General features: G+C 38.6%; 1 long non-coding RNA gene across 1 annotated transcript; it reads left to right on the top strand.

Annotated features, from left to right (window-relative positions):
• Nucleotides 1–1,071: 1,071 nt before the first annotated feature.
• On the top strand, nucleotides 1,072–4,798 carry LOC140931041 (uncharacterized). Its single transcript, XR_012164919.1, has 3 exons — nucleotides 1,072–1,812; nucleotides 2,736–2,833; nucleotides 3,436–4,798. It is a non-coding gene; the product is annotated as an uncharacterized lncRNA (long non-coding RNA).
• Nucleotides 4,799–17,621: the final 12,823 nt, after the last annotated feature.

Raw genomic sequence — 17,621 nt, 5'->3', positions numbered from 1 at the left:
TGTAGTAACGGTGGAATTAAACGCATTGTGAAAATTGTTGCATATCACTAACTAATTACACTGAGGGAAAAGAAAACCATTTCAGACCGACGAGAAACCCCGGTGGGTTTGTAGCAGTGTTTGTTTTATTTAGCTGGCTTCCCGTGCTTTTTGAGCAAGACAGCTCAATATGAAGCTGTCTTCTGATTACCTACCTGATTAGATACCTTAGCCGGCAACATTGGCCCATAAATCTAGCCTCGCGCAGGGGTGGCCCGCTGTGTCACGTGAGATGTATATTGTTTTTAATATTGGCAATATAAAAAGAGTACAATTTAATTTCCCTGTCGTCTTCGATCACCAAGTAACAAAAAAATAAAAAAAAACTGTCGGTAAATGAATGACCGTTCTCCCACCCCCCCTCTCCAAACTTTGGTTTGGGTGACAAAAGGTTCTCAGACAAATACAACATTGAAATGGGGAAGAGGGGAACTTTGTTGTAGTTTGATGAAATCGTATGATCTTCCGTCAACTAATGATTGGTCGAGGGTGTTGATTTGCGTTTCAGGGTGTTCTCTCTATAAAGAATTACGCTGTGGCTATATGGCCGGTAACCGGTCAAGGTATTAAAAACACTGAATGACCGGCAGTCCCATATTCTGGGTAAATTTTAAAAAATCGAAAGATTCTAGCTAATCTAAACTATCATATGTCGATTAAGACAAGTCAAGCGATCCTGAAATGCCTTTTAGATCTCAAGTCTACACTGTAAAATGAAAAGAACCAAATCGACCCCAAAGGCCAAATCGGCCCCAATTTCTCGAGGGCCGATTTGGAACATGCTGGGCCGTTTTGGACAGAAAGAGTCAAAACAGTTCTAGATGGTACCAATTCGGCCCATCTAATTTCTGAATCGGCTACACTAAAAACTACTTTGGCACTTCCTCTCAATTTGGCCCTTCCGATAGCCAAATTAAAATTCCGATTTGGCCCCAACAAGGTCTACTCTGAGTGACCGCCTTTTGCCGTCAAAAGGGGTGCAAGGAGACCGGGGTGTTCGGTTGAAGTAACCATAGTCACGTGTCAAAGTACGGTCCGTTTAGTCGAGTAAGGAACTAAGATAACTTTAACGTAGACCTAAAACCGTGACGACAGTCAGAGACTGTAAGGTAAATCATGGTTTCGAGCGAACCTTTGCCTCGAGCGAAGGTGCAAATCGGAAACAAAGCTACAATCACGCTCTCGAATGTTCTGCACGTGATTTCAATATCGATAACATTACATGATGCGTCACGCAAACTAAACGCTGGGAGGGCGTTACAGTACAATATCCCTCGGTATTGATAGCAAACAAAGACCCAGCCATCACGTACATATATTTTCTGATTCATAAGTAAAAGGTTTTTAAAATTTCGAACGCCTGCCACAGGCTCAAAATGACACGACATGTAAACAATCGAAAACATATTTTGGAAACAATACACAACTGGTCAGCGGGCTGTCCCTACGCACATGCTCTTTGGTGTCGTCCTTTTGGCGTCCATTTGAAAGTACTGCAACGGTTGCGAACATGCCAGTTTCTTTGGGGATCAGGAGTCTTGTATTATACTTTTCGACAGCATCAAAGGACATTCAAGGTGTTGTTACTAATTATTTTCGAACTATGAGCCGTCGTTGATCCATCACTTCGCTCTTGAAGTTCGTCGTGAAGAATCGGAGACAGAAGCCTCGTGAGGCGCAACGGTTTTCAAGATGAACTGCACAAAATTATAATAATAACAAACGCTCTCCAAGAATCAAGACTTTGCTGGAAAAAGCCGATAGTAAGACCAGGTAAGCCGCCCTGATTCGCTCTCTTTCTACCAAATGCAAAAGACTGAGCTATTTTAACCACGTTTGATGAAACAGAATTCAGGGTCACTCAAGTCCACTTTGTTGGAACGCTTTGAAGAACGGGTCATTAGATGCTTTTAATTTTATTATCTAATGATAAGGAAATAAGTGACCCTGTATTCTGTAGTTAAGCCAGTGGAGGAGTTAAAAAGCACTTCTGCCATCCCCTCACTGTCCCCTATTTAAAACAGGGAGAATGATGAACATATCTAATGAAAAAACCTTAAAGCCATTTCAACTAAAGAAGATGGTAAGGATGGTGTGGTCTGGTTTTACATTTACACTGTAGATTTCAGTACTTGTTTTGTTTTAAGTAAGGTTTACCTTACCAATGCATTATTTCTCTTGTCTGATAAATAAGTGCAAAATAAATGCATTAAAAATAGAGAAATTTAAAACCCTTTTAACCCTAAGATCAAAATTTGAATGCTCATTTGCTGCCCCTATTCATTTCCTACAGAAGTAGTGGGAAGAAGTTGATAAAATATCAAGCAAATTGTGTGATCATGTCCATAATTCTCATGAACACTCTGTTTTACAAAGCATTGATATTACAAGGAGAAATTTGATGCTGATCACTCTTAAGGCTTAAAGGGTTGAAAGAATAATGTGATAAAGTTATGCATAAAATTAGGAAATGGAATTTTAGGTTGCAGAATTCTGCTTCAATAATGTGAATTATAATAATAAAGTTATACATAAAATTAGGAAATAGAATTTTAGGTTGTAGAATTCTGCAGGTGTGATTGAGGTAACAGGGTCTGTCAGTCAATTTGCTCCCACAATTACTCAGAACTGTGTGTAAATAAACTTGGTGCTCCAAGTCAACCAGTTTTAATTTAATAACATTTCTCCTATGGCAGAAATAGAAAGGCGGCGTCCTTTTGGTAGTGAACAAGGTTCTGCGGCTTTGATCGGAGTGCTAAGAGGACTTCAGGAGGAATTTATCACTATTGTAGAGGTAGGTGTTTTGGGAATACAATGTTTTTCCTGATATTGTGATACAAAATACCACAAGAGTGCTACAAACTCAACTGTACATTGAACCCTAAATGCTTGGGAGGCCCAGATACAAGTGGAAGTCAGACAAAATTGAGATGCAATTTAGCTTTTGTTATATGAAGGTATCCCTTGGGGGCCATTCCCGTCACCAGACTACACCAAATCTCACAGAATAATAATGGCTACATAATACTTAATGAATTTTGATTTATAGCTGCAAAATTTCTTGATTGGTGAGTAAATAGATGTACTAAAAGAATCTTCTTGTATCAGGACATGCACACTGTAATTACCTCCTCAATGATGTGTGAATGTATTAGACATAATTATGCTGTCATTCTTTTTCCCATAACATAAAGGAAGCATAATTTCAACAAACTATAATTTATACAGTATACCATACATGCATACCTGAAAAGTGGAAAGAAGTAATTAAACCAACATTTTTTTGACAATAGTATTGTTATGACCATACTGACTTTTTATGTGTACGCACTGTTTGTTGTGTTTTGATTATTGTTTTTATCATTTCTAAAATTACAACATTTGTTTTTATTGCAGAGGGATGCAGATGTTGACAGGAAAATTCAGGATTTTGTTGTGACAAAGGGAGGCATTATTTGCCAGTTTCCTCAGAAGAAGATTGATGCAGTGATAATATTGCTTGGGTGTTCTTATGTATTTAATGTATCATACACCCAATGCAAAGCCATCTTGACTTTTCTAGATCAGGCATTGCTTGAAAATGGACTGGGGTAGACACTTGTCAATGTTTCCTCCCTTTTTTAATGACTTGGCAAATACCTCAGTTCTTGCTGAATGTTAACTCAGGACAACCTCGCAAGGTGTAGCCAAATTGTCAAAATGTGTTTCTTGGAAGTTTTCTTTCACTCTTATAGACCAAGATTTGGCAAGATTTTTTAAACATAATATCTATGGAGTAAAATATAGTTTAAAACATTTGCCAAGTCATTAAGGGCTGGGCTGGTTTACTAGTAAGATACAGAGTCGGAACTGTACAAATCAAAAGCATAGAGTGTTGATCTAGATATAACACTAACAGGGTATAATTACTCCAATTATGACTCCTTCACTTTTGATCTAGTGAAAACTATAAAGCATGGGAACAAGAATTTTGACTGGTAAGTGGTTTATCCTTCGACGATTACACCCCTGCTTAATCTGGTTTTCTACATCATAAGCAGAATCTGAAGAGTAGAAAGTTGTGATGACTCCAATTCCATCAGGCTTCTAGTTATGACTTCCCTTGCAACTCTGATTTTTGATTTTCACTAGGTGATGAGTGCTCTGACTATGACCCTGACTTTGTCACGAGTGAAAACCACCCTTCAAAAGGATTAGGTCAAGTCATTAAAGGCTCGCACTAGCAAGGTAGGCAGAGTTGGAGTCATAATCAGAAGCTTGAGAATTGGTATAGCTAAAACGTCTTAGTTCATTATTGCTCTTACAACTCTTTTACTTCAATCTAATGTACATTGTCGGAATTGTTAGGAGGAGAACTTGACCTACTCTGACAATCTTTTATTTTTTTTTTTTGTCAAAAGGGGAGTTATAAAAGAAACCTTAATTGACTCCAATTCTGGTGAGCTTTAATTAATGAAACCCTTTACAACTCCAATTTTTGATTTTCACTATAGGTTTTAAGTGTTACTATGATGCTGATTATGATTTTGACTTTGTCTTTTGTGAAAACCGTTTTAAGAAGTAGTTACTTTGATCGCACCGAAGACAAGTGTCTCTCTTGGCCAATTTAATTCCTCCAATAATTCTAAATGTTCAATCTAGAAAAGTTGAGATTAACCGAAGATAATATTACATAAATAGGTTGGAATACGCATTGTTATGATGTACACAGATCACAGTAACTTATTCAGAACTGAATAAATGTTTGAAATAAGCCTTAGTTTGGTTTCATTATTTATCAATACCCTAATTAAGGGAAAAAATCTGTAGGCCCCACCCAAATTAAAAAAACCATAATGGCCCGATATAGGGCTGAATCGGCTACTTTTGGAGGGGTAGTTTTTAAGAGGGCCAACATTTGAGGGGGCTGTTTTGGCTACTGGAAAATCCAAAATGGCCCTAGTGTTTTCCATATTGACCCTTTACATGGTCTAATTTGGCCCCGATGCAAGGGTCAATTTAGCCATCTCAGTGGGGCTGAATTGGCCCCAAAAACAGTACCATTCTGGACTCACCCGTTTCGGCCCCATTTTTGGGGCCAAATTGGCTCTTTTCATTTTACAGTGTAGACTTTGGTTTACGCTGGGCTCAGAAGACGAAACCGTGTTTTCTGACACTTAGAACCTTTTTTCAGCTCGACTGCCGGTCAAGGTTTTCAAAACACTAAATGGCCGGCAGTCCCATGTTCTCTGTAAATTTCACAAATCCAAAAAATTCAGCCGTTCTGAACTATCATAAGTCGTGATCCTGATCAAACCAACCGGTTTTGTGGGATTTCTATATCATGTTTTTGTTGGTCTCGAGTCTTTGGATGTTCGTTGCTATTTATTAAGCATGCCGTGACAGGCGACGTTTGACGTCATAACATCTTGACCTTTCATACGGCCTATGCGGAAAACCGGCGGGAAAAGTCTCCACGCGTTAGTTGGGTCTGCTGCTTCTGGAGCAGAAATACACTTCAACATTATCTTGTTGACGTTATGATGAAAGAAAAAAGCTTTTTTGTACAACGTAATCTTAACTTTGCGTTGATGTATAGAAATAATATCGAGTTTTATTCGTTCCTTGCCATCGAGTGGAATGCGAAATTTACTGAGAATATAGGACTGCCGGCCATTTAGTGTTTTGAAAACCTTGACCGGCAGTCGAGCTGAAAAAATTTCTAAGTGTCACAAAAAACGGTTTCGTCTTCTGACCCCAGCGTAAACCAAACACTAGACTTGAGATTTATAAAGCATTTCAGGATCGCTTGATCGCTTAGGAAAATTTGGTCAAAATGTTGCGCGACTTAAGGCGATTTAAGGCGACTTTAGGCGACTTAAGGTGAAAAAGGTGACATTTAGGTGAGTTACATGTTAGTGTCAATATGTTGCAGTTAATTTTTAATTTCAGTTAATTTTTGGTTTCCCTTTGTTTTAAATTCATTAGCATACATAACCATACCCAGAAACGATGGAAAAATAAAAATTTACTGAAATAAAAATGAACTACAACATATACAAAATCAAAATCTGATAACACTACCTCTCTAGGGACACAATGTTGTAGCATAAGTTAATTCAGTCTTGAAGACATCTACATTAGTCTTCCAAATTTTCAACAATCTCAGCTACCTAATATTTTGAACATTAAATATCAAGGTAGCTTGTGTTGCAGGTGTATTCTAACTGTGGTTAGTAACATTCGTGAAGCAGCTCTAATATCCTTGTTCTGGGCCCTGATGCACTAAATGAATTACCAGCATTTTGAGTTCCCCTTCAACATGATTGGCAAATGGACAATGGCATTTTTAACAGTCCAGTCCTGGCATGTTCTCTAATCCTGATACACACACAGGGGGGCCAGAACTAGGATTTTGCCACTGTTTTGCAGATGGACTTAACCCAGAGTTTAGTTCCATCTGTGGCACAGGCTAATATCAAGGGTGTTGGTTTAGTATTACATTAGCAGAGACAAAATCTGAGTTAGAAGCAACCAAAAGGGTAAATTTTCTCTTGGTCTTTAAATGCATTATTTCATAATATAAGGGACAAAAAATCAATGGTTCCTGCATTTCTTTTTCCAAAAAATAAAACCATAAAAGTAGAGTATTTCAATACATCTCTGTAACATACTGTGAGCTGGTTTGTAGCAAAAACTTTATATTGAAGTGTCTTTTTTTCATAATTTGACAACAAACATTTAAGTAATTAATTTAAAACATCTAAAATCACTTATCGATATCGCACATTATGGAAATGACGATCCCCATTGTATGTCTTGGCAGTTGCTCTGCCAATGTTTGTCCCCACACGCTTGGCTAAGAGGATGTTTTTCCAATGGAATTCAAAACAAAAAGTTTGTAGTTCTCGCCGTATATATATTGCTCCTTTCCTGTCTCAGTCAAACAAAACACTTCCAAATACTTGCTTCGCTAGTGAACCGTACTCTCTTATCCATGGTCTCTCTGGAAACTTTCCAGTCGGGTTGATTTCATGAGTGCATTTATGCACCAGCAGAAACGTAAACAACTAAGCTTAGCTTCAACCAACCTCTCTCAGTCTGTTCCACGCGGCAGCGTTTACGCTCTCAGCACAAAGGAAGCATTATGCGTCATGTTTAAACCGATGGCAGTACCAAGTGTAAACGTTTCCATTATTATGTCAGAAATTTCCATTTAAAAGGAGATCTTTATACAAAAACGCGAGGTACAACATTCTATCCGCCATTTTGCTTCTCCCAGAATTCCACTGCAGTCGCAAGCTAATTTCCATGGTTTCTCGGTCCCGCCCTCTCCCCGCCTCCAGACCAGTTAGTCACGTGATCAAAACATACTACTTTCTGGGCGGCCACAACGTAGAGGAAAGAACAGTATTATTTCGCTTTTCTACGTTCTTCATCAATAATGATCGATTACATCAAATCGTTTGGCAGGGAGCAATCACGACAACATAAACAAAGAGCAGTATTACGCACCTTCGATGTACAAAGCTTGAATTTCTGTCTGGAAGGGAAGACCTAAAGAGACGACTGTACAAGCTAAGCTAAGTGTTCAAGTTTATAAGAGTGATTGTGTTTCTGTCAATGATAGATGGATATAATTCGACGGTAAATACAGATCAGAGGTTGTGTGCCGGAGAAAAAACTTATCATTAGTTGCTCTTAAAATCTGGGTCGGTAATTTACATGGACACTTTTTTCGATTGACCTTTAGACTTGTATTAACTGCCAGAAAATTTAGATTAATGTTGTGGCGGCAATAATTGTTTTTTTTTCTCCCTTCAACCTACCTGTATTGATCTTAGTTACTTGAAATGTCTTTCAATGTTGGACTCTCACAAAGCAGTAGAAAAGAGTTTTAACTATATTTTGTTCAGGGTGCAAAGAAAGTCGGCTTTACAGCTTGCCTAGCATACACTAGCCTGAAAGCCATTTTGACTAACCCCAATTTTTTTTATGAATGGGACTGATTACAGTTCTTCTGTAATCTGAATTCCCTAAAAAACTTTACTTGCCAGCCAGGCAAGTTAAAAACGCAGTTTACTAGCCCAATCATAAAATCCAGTACCCCAGGGCTATTGCCTGGACACTACTCTGTCTACTCTCTTTGCACACTATTTAATGTAGTTTAGCTAGAACTTGAACCTTTGAATGCCTTTTTAAACAATATTTTTACTGAGAAATATGAGACAAACCTCCCGGATGAAATTAATAAAATACCTGTACAAGTGACTGGATAAAGTTGTGTACTATATGTTGTCATTTTTGCATAAACAATACAGGAATGATTATTCTTGTATTGCTTACCACTAATTATTACGTGTAGTAAATTGTTTAATGTAATTAAATGTATAAATTAGAGGGCTGGAGAAGAAATTAATGGGTCTTAAGTCACCGTGGGAGTTTTTTTGTGGGGGGTGGGGTGGGTCTGTGGCTAATATTATTGAACACGGGTTATTATACACTTTATGAGAAATCATGCATTCTGGAAATAGAAAACTAAAAAAGTAATAACTACAAGACAATTTGAACCTCGTTAAGATTTGAATGATTTAGTGACTTAAGGAAACTAAAGGCAACTTTAGGCGACTTAAGGCGATTTTAGGCGACTTAAGGCGATTTTAGGCGACTTAAGGCGACTTTGGGCAACTTTAGGTGACTTTAGGTCCCAGAGTAGGCCTTTAATCGACATATGATGGTTTAGATTAGCTAGAATCTTTCGATTTTTTGAAATTTACCGAGAATACAGGACTGCCGGCCATTTAGTGTTTTGAAAACCTTGACCGGTTACCGACCATATAGCCACAGCGAAAGAATTAAGGTATTACTAGTCCGTTGAAATTAAATTCCCAGAATTGACTGCAACAGGTACTCCGTAACTGGATCAAATAACATTTCATGATCTTCCGCAGGGTTTGTAGCCGCCAAAAATGCCAAGCCTTCCAGTCGCAGGAGTTGGGTCCTACCTATCATCATTATTTCATCAGCAATCGTAATAATTAAAAACACCAATGGAATTATAGTTTACTGTGAATAAAGCTCGGGTATCTTATCATACTAGTAATAACCAAAGATTAGTGAGTGTGCCGGGCGACAACGACCGAAGGTCCAAACGCTTCAGTTGCTCCTCGCTGTGCTTTGCGTACGTTTCGCCTGAGGAACTTACATGAAACACCGAGAAAATAATGTCTGTGATATACATGTACGATACTCGATTATTTAAATATCATATAAAACTTAGTGAACATGAGTGGCAGTAAAATCCAGAGGAAAAGGAAGCATGGCGGACATTTCACTCGTTTCAAGAGTAAGAACTAGGCGAAATAATGGCTAAAAACATGGCAAAAACAGTAAGAGGACAACTCGAAGGGCGACATCTGCTATTTGGAGAATATTTGCGGAGCTGAAAAACCCTAAACGTACAATATCGAAGATGATGATGATGTTTTTAAAGTAGGAATTATTTTGAATGGATAATAAAACAATTATTGAATTCGGCTTTCGTATCATTTGAAGAACTATGGAGATCTCGACGGGTAACTCAGGCACCCTCCTCGATCTCCATAATTCTTCATAAGATACTCAGCCTCATTCATTAATTGTTAATTAAGGTTAGTCAGTCAGTCCTAGCAGCACGCTCTTAACTGTGGTACAGACACGGATGCTTTGTCATCCAATCGTAACTTATACAACTAATCTTTTGAATGCAAGTGATTTAAGAGCACAACTTAAAACTATTACAGAACTTGTGTGTGAATAAAGTTTAACTTGGCAAAAAAACGATCGGCTGTGGGTGTTTTTCCCAAAGGGTCTGGTCAATTTGTATGTTCTAAGACATTTAATTGCTTTGATATCACTCTAATTGCATAAAGCAGAAGGCGAAACGGCCTTAATTTCTCTTTCGTCAGAAAAAGTCACCATTCTGTAATTGGTGTCGTTAGTCATATTGAATACTTTAAGAACCGTCTATGCTGTACAAGTTGTGGGAAAAAAAACAACTCTGGTCGCCATCTTAGAATGAAAGCGAGCCTTAGTACGCATGAATTACCGCGGGCAAAGTGGCTGCCATTTTGCAAAGTTGCATGTAAAGATTTTGTCACGACACGGTATGTATGATTTATTGCCGGTCCATGACACGGTATGTATGATTTATTACCGGTCCCTTTGATGAATAATGTGGTGGTTACAACTCAGAATTGGTGCGAATGTAAAGCAGGAAAATAAGTGGATGTAGCCATTCAATAGGTTTATTGTATTTATTGGTGCACTTCCAAAGGTCAAATCTCAAAACTGTGCCTGTAGTTCAAAGCAAAACATCGCTTCCACAGACATGGCATCTGCTCAGAAAGGGACGTTTCCTTGACACAACCAGGAATGTAGTAAATTACACTTGAAAGTACTCAATTAAAAATTCCGTAAGCTTGGACATAGAGCTCTTTTTAGTGAAGCTTGGCCCGAATACTTGTAACTGCCTAGGTACAATCCCCAACGTACACTACGCTCCCATTATGCGTCTGTAATAAAAATTTATTTAGGGTACTTTCCAGGAATCCTTATAACTACTTTATTTAATGCCTTACCCACAAAAGTAAGGTGGTGTCCAGACTTTAATACTTTTTAAAAATAATTGGTTTACAATATTTTAAAGTGTAAGGCCAGCATGCGTTTAAGTTGAACCTCGTAAGTTGTCTTGATAAGGTTTCTTATGCACCTATCAATGTAAAGCCGGCGGGGGGGAGACAGGGCATGGGGTGGGGATTTCACATTTTTCAAAAATTTGCAGTCAAATTCCCTAACCACGGGCAAATTATTCCAGTCAAATGCAACCAAATTTCCCCACCCCGGGCTGCACATTGCTGTCAGATATCCCAAGGCTAGACCCAAGGAAGGCACAATAAAAATATCTCCAAATAAAACTATGCAGTCTTTATATATATATTTATATTACGTTGCTGCCTCACCAAAGATACATGTTCCTGTTACAGCTGCAATTATACGTTTTAACCATAATCCGTGTTACACTGCGTAGAATACAGAAACCTTTAGGAGAAAGTCCAAGTTTTGCAAGTTTAAATATACCGTTCTTAGTAAAGGGTACAGAGAAAGTCAGTTTTGTACGCTTACAGTGATTGTAGCGAATGAGCATACACTGATCAATTGTACTTGCAAAAGTCGACTTGGTTGCTCTTTACCTCCGTTTACTTTGATACCGCGGTATCTTAAGAGGTTCAATTGATCAAAAACACACTAAAACAAATGAAATTTGAAGACAAAACAGTGAAATCCACCCAGTTTTGCTTGTTCTCGTTGGCCTCCATGATTTCCAGGTCTTTCCAGACCATACGGCGCATGCGTGAAGCGTGGAAGTGGGAAGCATATTAAGGAAGCATATGTTCAGACTCAGTCTTTTTCGTCCGAGTCGCCAGTGAAATATCTCCACGTCGGGCGAAGAAGGATTCGAATATCCCCTAACCTAGGAGAACAAGATCAGTCAAATGCCCTACCCCAGGGCCAACGAAGACAACCAAATCCCCACCCCATGCCCAGCCTCCCCCCGCCCCCCCCCCCCCCCCCCACCGCTTTTAGATCAGTTTACAGTTTTAACAGTTTTTAAGGGCAGTATACAAACAGTTAGCTTTTTTAGTAACATTATGTAAGTAGTTAGTTTTTAGTTAGTGTTATGACAGATGTAAAGCTACAGTGCAGAAATACTGTCAATGAATCGTTGTTGTTATTATTATTATTGTTATTTATTATCATTGTTCTCGGATGTCCGAAGATGAAAGAGCCGAATTTCTGACTAAAACTGAACGGAAGAAATGCAAGAATACGCAAAACATGTGTTATCTACTTTTTACTATACGGAGTATCTTCAACAAAAAAATCTGTGTTAGACGCAAGCGAGCCAAAAAATAGGACAGAGTCTTAAAGAAAGTCCACGAGGTATGCTTGTTAGAAAAAAAATATTTTGGATGAGTAATAAAACATTTATTGAATTCGGCTTTCGTATGCTGTGAAGGATTTTGCCGATCTCGGAGGCTATTATCCACCTCAGCCTTCGGCATTCTCCTCGATCTGCATAATTCTTCGCATATTTAGCCTCATTCAATACCCAGAGGGGTACTCCCTTATATAAGCCAAATTGGTATGTGCCGTCCCAAAGGGTATTGTTTTTGCTCCGATTTGGTCTGAAAACTGGTATAGACCTTGCCCAATCGGGTATGGTTTTCGAGGGAACTACGGGAGTGTATGAACTTAGTTATCGTTTCAATTCCAAATGAATAAGAAAGAAAGATAAATATGTGAATTCGAAATGGATTTTAAGAAATCTTTTTCGTAGGCGTTCTGATCTAAGTAATGATGGAATAATTTCTTAGAAGCCAGATCTGAAAACGGAGGTAAAAAATAACATTTTTTGGCCTGAAATGGGGTCAGGATTTTTGGGAACCAGGCGGCACACCCGAGAAAGAATTCCTAGGAGTAGACCCCCAGATTCAATAATTGGTAATTACAGTAAACACCCGCCGATAAGAACGCGCGGAAAGAGCCTCGTGGCAGAAATTTCCCGCTTTGACACCCAGAAATACGTATACAAGAACCTGTTTGGCCAAGCTAGATCAAACAGCCTTATGGTAAACAATCTAACCAAGGAGTGTAACTTTGAATTGTAAATTTAAGTATAACAAGAATAACATACTGTACTAAACTGTATATCAGTAAATTGGTAATCAGTTTCGTTATGGTTATAATAATAAAATTGTGAATGAATAAAATTTTTTTGTATTTTTTTGGTAATCAATACTCTATTAATCGCCTTCATAAAAATTCGCCTAAATTGCCAATTTGTACCCCAAAATAAAGGAATCTATTTTGCCAGACTTCAAAACGAGTAAAGCTGAGTAGGTTCTTATTAGCGGGTGTTTACTGTATTTGCTGCTAAACAGGAGCATTCTTGTCTGCGGCGCATGCACTCTGAGCCTTGTTCGTAAGTTATTAGCGGTTTCAAATCAAAAGATAAAAAGTTCTCACCGCGCTCGCGGCGTTGATTTAAATTTGTTGTGGTACACGCACATATAGTATCTTCCACCTTACAGTTACTATTTGCAAGGGAAAATGTTAGCATTTAGTCACGGAAACGTTGCCTCGTTCAGGTCTTTTGGCTGCCTGTTTTTTATTTCCATGTTACGTCTTTCATTTCATGCAGGTTAGTATGCATTATTGTTTCCAATTCCTTAGTGGATGGCTGCTTCCTCTTATCAAAAGAATTTGGATTGCCCAGAATTTGAGTTATTAGGGGCTTAAATATCTACACCATCTGAAATATGGGAAATAGTGGGGGCTATTTTGGAGATAAAAGATTGTGTTGAACGGAGCTGATTAGGTATGCAATTTCTTGCATGCTACCCATGGGAATCAATCCAACTGTGACAACAGACTGAACTCACTGACTAGATGAGGTCGCACGAGTGAGTTAAATCAAGGTTTAGTTCTTTTTAACCGGCACCAATTTGCAACGGATTTCTGTATACCCTCAAATAGCATCTATGGATCTAGATGGACAATGAAACCAACGATGTAAAGTTTCAGGCCGGGTTTTCATTTAGAAGAGTGTATGATTTTCCACCTGCGTGAAAAGCAGAAAACGCACTGAAAGAAGCCCTGGGGCGGGAATGTGGCTTACATCTCAATGTTGTTTTTGTCAATCAACCTCTATTTTGCTCTGTATAGTTACACGATATACTTATGGTCAGTTGCATTTCGCTGATATTAGTCAGAATAGGGACTCGGGACACTTTTGGGGGGGCTTAACGAAGAGAGCCTCTGGTACTGATAAGCATGAGATAATTCATGTGTAAAAGTATGTTATGGTTCAGTTCTTTCGTAAAAAATATTTTCTTTTCATTTAAATTCATTATCATACATTACCATACCCTCAAGCAAAGAAAAAATATTAAGCTAAAGATAAAAATGAACCTTATATATTACATATGTCACCATATGTCTCATGCCCCGCTTAAAATCTTCAACACTTGCTTACTTTGCTTTTGTGAAGCTATATTATTTTAGATTTTTTTTACAAGACAGATGGTTATTTTTGGAGCCATCAGAAATGCTAAACAAAGCTGCATTCATAAATTTTACAGAAAAGATGTCAAAGGATGTGAAATTTAGAACAATTGTCCCTCCAAAAACTCAGACTGACATTGAAAACTGTAAAATTATCATTATATCGATTTATCTTTGTCTCAGTAAGCTACAATTCTGAAATCCATTTGTTCTCTTTCAGGAATTCATTCCGACTGAATGGGCCCTTGTTTCTTTTTTATATATAGTTAATTACATCAAAGGCGGCCCAAGCTCACTACAGGAACGCGGACGTGACTCTTGCTTGCGAGCTGTGTTGTGTTACAAAGGGTTATTTACAAAGGCCTGTATGGGATGTAAACGGCTTTTCTTAAAAGAGAGAAAACATGTTATGTTTTTAAGTAAAATCGACTTACCTTATTGCCTTGTTGTATTCTTTGTTAATGCCTATAAAAGAGGTGACACAACGGCAAGTTGATCATTCGAAGCTAAGTCTGTCACGGGTACTCATCAAAATGAAGAGAAAGGTAGATTTGCTTGAAGAAGAGCACGAGAGTGAACATGAAGAAAGCGAAAGTTTGGTGACGAAAGCGAGGATGCAGAACCGAGAATAAAAGAAGAACCAAGAATAAAAGATGTTTTGAGTCATCTTTCTCGCGCAGTGCTGGAAAAGCGTGCTTCTGAATTGCTGCATAGTATGGCCGCGTCCAAAGATATTCTTTTCTGGATTCCCAGCGGACAATTACTTCGAAATAAACACACTATTCCGTCACAAACATCGCTGAGCTACTTGAGTATGTGTTACTCCCTCATAACAATGAGCTTACCAAGCCTCGTGCGCTGAATAAGTTTCTAGATGGACTTGCAGAGTTAGGAATCGATAAAGGTTTAATCGAGAACAAAAAGTTGTTAAGTGATTTAATAGAAAAGGAAAAAGGCTACTGAAATGTAGAAAATACTTCCAATAACGAGAGTAATAATGAGGAGAGTTCATCGGATATTGAAAATCAGGAGGAGGAGGAGGAAGTGGCTCCTGAGAATGGCGTTGAGAAATTCTAAGCTTGGGCTAATATATCTTCAATAAAACCACTACCCTCTTGTACTCGCTTGGACTCGCTTCTTTGATTTGTAAGGGAAATTTGGACTGGCCAGGTTAAGTAAAGCATCCTTATATGGCAGCAATATCCGCTTATTTTCTTTGGTGATGGGAATGTGTCCCATGAGTATATTGTATAAGACTTGGACTAGTGCATGTAGTTGCTGTGGAGTAGCTTTCTTGAAAAGAAACTGGCGCTGATTAGCAGGGCAATCAGCTAACAGTTGAAGAAAACCACGATTGTTGTTCACTACACTAGACATTGCTACAAAATGAACTAAGAATGGCAGTTGGTAGCCTCTTATAGAATCTCGTGGAGGGAAAACAAAGGAAATGAGGTGGTTGTGGTGGTGCAGGGAAAACAATGGAAATGTGCTGGTGGAGGAGGAAAACAGTAGAAATGTGGTGGCAGTGGTGGTGGTGGTGGAGGGAAAAACAATACAAATGTGGTGGTGGTGGCGGTGGAGGGAAAACAATAGAAATGTAGTGGCGGTGGTGGTGGTGGAGGGAAAACAATAGAAATGTGGTGGCGGTGGTGGTGGTGGTGGTGGTGGTGGAAAGAAAGCAATAGAAATGTGGTGGTGGTGGTGGTGGTGGTGGTCTTAGGGGAAGGCACTTAAGAGGCAGTCTCCCTAAAAGCGTTCCACTCGATTTTGGACTCGAAAAAACTTTTGCCTTATGATTTTACCATCAGCACTACTACCTAATAGCGAAACTGCAGTTAGAATGAGGAAATTGATTATTTTACTGCCATTCCCAGCATTTCATTGCTGGACGGCCGTTAGCGGCTAAAATATGCGAATTTTAGTCTCTGTTGTACAGGTTTTTTAACGATCGTTCTAAAGTTCTTCGGGTCATCAAATCCTAGACTATTTGCACTCATTTGGAAGCATATTACTTCTTCTTACTGTTCCAATACCGTTTAGGCATTATCTTTCCGTAATCAGCAAAAATTGGTCGTCTTTATTTCGCTAATCCAATTAAGAAAGTAAACTGCACAAAAAAATGCCTCAAAATCATCAGAAAATTCTCAAAAGTGGCACCTAAACTAGACCTAAAAACATGTTTCAGTTAAAGATTAATAGCTATTTTGTCAAGTTATGCAATAAAACTTGTGGCACAACACGATTCAGAATTGACGGTTTCAACTCAAATACAGGCAAATGTTCAATTTGCGTTGCGTGACGATACGGCTGCTGTCACAGCAAAATCCTCAGTTATTCAAATACTTGCCACTTTTAAGTAAGATATGCCTCATTTTCCCACCAAAACTATATTTAAATTCCCTTTTTCCCTTTGCCAATGATATATATTGTTCAAAAATTAGTTCAGCAAGTAAAAGATACCTTTCCAAGCTTCATTTAATTCCACTCTCCCGAACATTCGTGTTTAATAAGTCTGTTATGTCAAGACGGAAAAATACCTTTTCAGAACCAAACCTCTTCTAGCTTAAAATGTGGTCCAGTCTGAAAAAGCTGCATTGACCAGAAGTTACACCGAGCCATCATATTATAAAATCGAACGTTAAAAGAAAAGTAAATTTCCCACTGCTTAATTAAATATGGGTGGACAGGTCAGAAAATGTTTAACTTGTACTTCGCCCCATGTAAGGGTATCCGGATTCCGGAATCTGGAAAATTTTTGCTTGTAGGATCCGGAATCCGGGAAAATTCTGATATGGAATCCGGAATCCCGGGCTTTGGAATCCAGAAAAAAGCTCAAGAACCCCACTAAGGCGATGAAATCTAGGATCCAAGTTCCACTGGAAAAGACTAGAATCCAGCACCCGGAATCCAGAATCCATGGAATGGGATCCAGAATCCGAGACTGTCTTGTATTCGCTAACATGGGGCGATAGAACTGGACTGTGAACGGCGAATTACTTCTCACTATGAAACCGGTCATCCATCGAACTAAGTGAAGCAGAGCCAATACTCTCAAAAGATGGTAATCATTGACCTTAGGAAAAATCATGTGGAGCAGATGGTGATCTGCTTCTCCAGGAGGACTCCCATACATATGTGCTCGTCGTTTGCAGATTTTGGTCTCACTTCGGTTGTTTGGGACGGAAAGTAACTAAATATGCTCATTCAGGTATCGCTTAGGGTTGTGCATAAAGAAATTTGCGGAAAAAAAACCGTGACGCTAACCTTACAGAAATCTCCTTTAGGGGTCACTTTAAGCTTGAGCCACATCAACATTGGCCTCCGGTTTAAATAATAAATTAGTATATACACACTCAGTGATCTTGCTGATTTAAGCAATCTGATTGGTTCGCTATCTCGGACTATTCAACAATATTCACCTCCTAGCGACTGGATAATGTGTGAGCTCGTTTTTTTTCCCATTTTCTTAGAGAAAGATCTTTTAAAAGTCGACAAAA

Source organism: Porites lutea, chromosome 3 (assembly GCF_958299795.1).
Source record: "Porites lutea chromosome 3, jaPorLute2.1, whole genome shotgun sequence".
Classification (NCBI taxonomy): Eukaryota; Metazoa; Cnidaria; class Anthozoa; order Scleractinia; family Poritidae; genus Porites; species Porites lutea.
This window is presented reverse-complemented; position numbering and strand designations above follow the sequence as displayed.